Source organism: Ipomoea triloba, chromosome 1 (assembly GCF_003576645.1).
Source record: "Ipomoea triloba cultivar NCNSP0323 chromosome 1, ASM357664v1".
In the NCBI taxonomy this organism is placed as follows: domain Eukaryota; kingdom Viridiplantae; phylum Streptophyta; class Magnoliopsida; order Solanales; family Convolvulaceae; genus Ipomoea; species Ipomoea triloba.
In genome coordinates, this window is record NC_044916.1 from 25507143 (window position 1) to 25512939 (window position 5797).

The 5797-nt window shown below is 32.1% G+C and overlaps 1 long non-coding RNA gene across 4 annotated transcripts in view; it reads right to left on the reverse strand.

Moving 5' to 3' along the window:
• LOC116021484 overlaps window positions 1-5797 on the reverse strand; it is an 11462-nt gene that overhangs the window by 2442 nt on the left and 3223 nt on the right. Inside the window, exons 2-7 of one of the 4 annotated variants that reach the window (XR_004099016.1) lie at window positions 4061-4106; window positions 3805-3866; window positions 2354-2438; window positions 2038-2103; window positions 1918-1958; window positions 1170-1236 (exon numbers count right to left, since the gene is read on the reverse strand). This is a non-coding gene — a long non-coding RNA (uncharacterized LOC116021484). Of the gene's footprint in view, window positions 1-1169; window positions 1237-1917; window positions 1973-2037; window positions 2104-2353; window positions 2439-3804; window positions 3867-4060; window positions 4107-5797 lie in introns of those variants that run through there. The other 3 variants (XR_004099015.1, XR_004099014.1, XR_004099017.1) reach the window with 3 other exon arrangements.

Here is a 5797-nt window from a genome sequence, read left to right on the forward strand (position 1 = left end):
TTAGGGTTTAGGATTTAGGGTTTAGAGTTATTTAAGATTTAGGGTCTAGGGTTAGGGTTTTGGGTTTTAGGTTTTAGCAAATATATTTTGTTAGCAAAAAGGTTTACGATTTAGGGTTTAGGGTTTCAAGTTTTAAGGTTTTAGGGTTTTTAGGAGTTATGGTTTAGTGTTTAGGATTTTGGGGTTTAGGTTTTAGGATTTAGTGTTAGAGTTAGTGTTAGGTTTAGGGTTTAGGGTTTATGGTTAGGGTTAGTGTTTAGATTTAAATGTTTAAGTTTTAGGGTTTAGGGTTAAGAATTTTCTTAGGGTTTACGTTTTAGGGTTTTGGGTTTGGGTTAAGGATTTTTGTAGGGTTTACGTTTTAGGTTTTAGGTTAGTGTTTATTGTTTCAAGGCTTAGTGTTTAGGGTTTAGGAGCTATGATGGTTTAGGTTTAGTTAACATGGGGTATTAAAGTATTTTTAGAGTGCTAAATAGTAAATTTAAAAACATACATCAAAACTAAAAATACATAGAAAAACCAAAAACCCATAATGTGCAAAGAAAAAAGACTTAAAAGAGCACTTCAAAAACACTAAAAATGCAATAAACACAACTCAAAGTAATTTAAAATACTTAAACTGAGAGAAATTAGCAATAGAAAAAAAAAAGCAAAAAAAAAACAAAAACAAAAAGAATCCAAAAATAAAGGAAATTGAGAGAAAATAATAAGAAACTAAAAATTGTAACAAAGAAATATTAAAATCAGTTTAATAGAAAAGGCACTACTACAAAGTACATGACAATAGGCATACTTATTGCTCCAGACTCAAAAAATGTCAACTTTACGCCTAAAATAATTAATTTATATATGTGTCTGTACTAATTAAAGATGCATCTTTGCTAAATCTTATTGGCTTAACTTTTTTTTTAAATTATTTATTATAATTTAATTATAGGAATGTACTACAATTTATTTTTTATTTTTTGAAATCAGGGATGTACTACAATTATGATATCATAAATTTCTATAAATTTGTTGCTATAGATACAACCAAAGTTATTTTTCAACAAATTAGTACATAATTAACACGTTTGGACAAAAATAAACTTAAAATCACTCTAACAGTCAAATGTTTATTGATAAAGCGTACCTTTTGAGTTATTTCTTCGATTTCTTTTTGTTTTTTTTTTTTTTTTTCGCATCACACTGATGAATTGTATGGATTGAATACCTTGGCATTGATTGCAATAGCAGCTACAAAGAAAACAACTCTTGAGACTTTAAGAAGGAAAAACTCCATAAATATTATATGCAAGCACACAGATGGAAAATGAAAAAGATCAAAAGACCTTAATAATTGGGTAGAAGATAGGGAAAACAAAATGACGAGCAAGCTAACTATTAGCGAAAACCTTGCACTGATGCTCAATCCATACCATTAACAAATAGACCGGATAATATGCACCAAACAAGGGTGAAATATGCAATATATGCATATGCATATAAGTGGCACATAAAGAATAATAGATTTCATTTCAAAAAAAAAAAAAAAAAGAATAATAGATTTTCATTTCAAAAAAAAAAAAAAAAGAATAATAGATTTACTCAACATTTTGCAGACTAGAAAAAGAGTTACTACTGATATTAGTATAGCACATGTAGGCAGAAGAGCACAAATAAATACAGGGAGAGATCTTTTGGAAACCAGAACAAGATTTAATACACACAATAATCAAGAAGAAGCATGCATTGAAATTCAGACAACACACCTCCCTAAAGAATATTGACATTGGTGACTATCATTTTCAACAACAGCTAATGGTGATTAATAAACCAATCAGACATAGAACCTAACCCTATACGGTAAACACATCCAAGATTAGAGAAACTCAAAATTCATTAATCAAAGAGTATAAATGATAGAAGGTGATTTACCTGTTAATTTCTTATCAGCTTCACTGTTTAATTCTTCAAGCCTGCATAGAATATCCTGTTTGATGATAATCATAAGGGTTAAAAGACAATATAAGTTACAACAAGTTATAAAGACAAAACCTCAATGATTTGTTTAAACTCAATATTCAACGCTCGGTTGAACTCAGATTCAGTCACACCATCCATCTACACAAATTATAATGAATGTAAGATAATATGGAGTAAACAATATGCAAAAACTATAGAAATCATTTTTAGTATTTGACCTTAGTTTCATATTTGTTGTATAGGACTACCGAAATATTATAATTTGATCGGGTTTCCTCTACCCAGAACTAGAATAGAAGTCAATGAAGGTCCCCATGAAAGAAATTATACAGAGAATATTTTAGCCAAATAAAGAAAGTGACATCAACTAAGAAAACAGATCACAAACCTGAAAATGCCATCATCTTTAGTATCTAAAACTTTCTTATGAAGAAAATCAAGTTTTGCTGACTGAGTGCGAACATTCAACAGCTCTGTAACAAGCATAAACTTCATCAGAATAAAAAAGGCAAAAAGAACCCAAGCAACAAGAAAAAATTGAAAAAACAATATTTTTAAAAATGTTGAAAATCATTAAAAACATTATAAAAAACACTTTTTAAAACACAAGCAACACAAAGAAATAGGAAAACCTAAACTCCTTTCTTGATTATTTTACAAACAATTTGGATCGCTTGGGAAAATCATAGAAACACAAAAAATTAAACAAAAATAAAATAAGGGTGGCCTAGTGAAAATAATAATAATATAAGTACTAAATTTTAATATAAACTTTGAAAATATACAATGAAAACTAAAAAACATAGAAAGAAAATTATAGTTAGGCAAATATTTAAGCAGAATCATGATCTGAATATCTGAGACATATATCCATTCACCAAAAATGACCAAGAACCAAGAAGCTTGTGACTGAAAAATACCCTAAAGTTTAAGATAGCCATATCATAGTCTGAACAAAAAATTGCAATCTTCATGGATTAATGGATTATTTACTATTCACCAACGATTTATGAAGCTTCACCATCACTTCCTCACCTAACAACCACCAAGACTACTGATAGCAGATAAACAATAATAAGCTTCTTAAACTCTGAACTTGACACACAAAACAAATTTATCATAGCTTTCCTTGGCTTTCCAAGTAAACAAGAATAAAAGAATGTCAGGTTTTTTGTGAAAACTACTCCAAAAGGCATTACATATGGCATCAATACCTACTGCAGGGCTTCTTTTGAAGACAAGCAGTTCACTGGAATGAAACTATGCTGGAAGTTCAAAAGCTCTATAGTTAATAGTTTTACTAGTTGTATAGCATTCAAGGATAAGCAAAAGGATTTTACTAGGACAGTTTCACAAAAACAAAAACATATATGATATATACATCTAGAAAGCCAACTAAATGAATGGTAAAACAGATATATCACTGAACTGATACTTAGAGGTGCTGAAAAAAAAGTAACAAGTCTTGAGAACTGCATCATTCCACCTAGTACAGAAAACTGCAAATTATGCACTCTTTTAAAGAGAAAATCAAAGTTAATTGCCTGACTTCATTTTAAATTAAAGATTTGCACAATATATATAGTAACTTGTTTCATTGGAAATAACCAAACAAAATAATCCTCTAAAGATCAAGAGAAGAGGTACCTAAGCTCTTCCAGGGTAAAAATAACTTAGGTTGCAATTACCCACTTCAATTCCAATACTTACAATTAAAAAGAGATACAACTTACAAGTATCAAAGAACATGTTAGTCAACATAAACCTCTCAGTTTTCACTTAAATAGAATCACATATTCATCAATTTACCAGGAAAAAGCTAAAATTTCAAGGGATTACCTCAGCCAAGTAATCTTTTCCTGATGGACTTTACTCATCAAATACTTGTGTCTCACCGGTACCTGTGATTTGAAAATTAGACTGAAACATTGTGGTCTTCTATAATTTAAGAAATCGAACTAATAATTTAATATTAAACCGGGGTTGCATACCATAATAGCCAAAGACAACTCATGGATTAATGCCAGATTCAGTAGCAAATTAGATGTGTTATGTTCTTTAGTTAAAAATTGATTAAGCAAATGGAAAATCAAACCTTTGATGTGGCCCCTAATCCTGCTTTCTTTAATTTCTTTATTGACCTGCAGTATGATAACAGAAGCATTATATACATCATATTTCACAGATAATGCAGGGACAACTCAGCCAAATAGATGAAAGCATTGAGGGGGCACAAAATGCTGTTAAAAAGTCAGAGTGATTTGTGTACAAGTACGAAGAAAGAAAGAAAGAAAGGCAACAACTTCATCAGATCATCACATATTAAAATAATCATTACCTTCCTACCAAGAAAAATTGATTGAGTTTTTAATCTAGACCTTGTAAGGACACAAACTTTATGGTTATCTAACAAAGCAAAATATTTATTTCCTCAGAATATACAAAATATGAAGCAATTTAAGTACAAGAAAGTTGAGTGTCATATATAACACATAGGGTGTCGGCAGAATTAGGCAAATGGATTAATTTGGCAGCAGCCACAATGGTTAGGCAAGTTGCAAAGTTTGATCAAGAATGTTAGGCAAGTCCAAGAGTTAGGCACCTACAAAGTTTGAACAAAAATATTTATTGTTTGGTCCCTACATTTTAGGCTAACTACAAAATGACCCCAATTTCTCAACTATAAATAGGGAGGTCATTTGCCATTCTTGTCATCCCAAATCATTCTATTCTTCCCTCATATACTAGAGATATTAGAGAGTTTGTTGAGTGTATTTCTCCTTCCTAGCAAGAGAGAATTATCCTTGTTTTCTCCTTGTTAGTTAGAGAGTGGTTGTAACTCCTATTTTCTCATAGTGAAATTCTTCTACCCTTGCCCGTGGTTTTTACCCTAATTTGTTTAGGGGTTTTCCACGTAAAATCTGTGCCTCATTTATTTTTCTTTCTCAAATTATTGTTGCAATCTGATCTATCCCACTTCCGCGGGCGCAACAATTGGTATCAGAGCCTTCAGATATATTGTTCAGAATTTGTTTCAAGAACAATATGGCAGCGAAATTTGAGATTGAAAAATTCAATGGGAAAAATTTCTCATTGTGGAAATTGAAGGTGAAGGCTATCCTGAGGAAAGACAACTGTCTAGCTGCTATTAGTGAAAGGCCGGTGGATTTTACTGATGACAAAAAATGGAGCGAGATGAACGAGGATGCTATGGCGGATCTATACCTATCAATAGCAGATGGAGTATTGTCAAGCATCGAGGAGAAGAAGACGGCCAAGGAGATTTGGGATCACCTCAACCGGTTGTACGAGGCCAAGTCACTGCACAACAAAATTTTCCTTAAGAGGAAATTATATACTCTTCGTATGTCAGAATCTACTTCAGTGACGGAACACTTAAATACGCTGAATACTCTATTTTCCCAGCTTACATCTCTAAGCTGTAAAATAGAGCCACAGGAGCGTGCGGAATTTCTACTTCAGAGTCTACCTGATTCGTATGATCAGCTCATCATCAACTTAACAAACAACATCCTTACAGACTATCTAGTCTTCGATGATGTTGCAGCTGCGGTTCTTGAAGAAGAAAGTCGGCGCAAGAACAAGGAGGACAGACAAGTTAATCTGCAACAGGCAGAGGCGTTAACGGTGATGAGAGGAAGGTCAACAGAACGTGGCCAAAGCAGTGGTCGTGGTAGATCAAAATCAAGTAAGAAGAATTTAAAGTGTTACAACTGTGGAAAGAAGGGTCACCTGAAGAAAGATTGTTGGAATTTACCTCAAAATTCCAATCCTCAAGGAAATGTTGCAAGTACCTCAGATGATGGAAGTG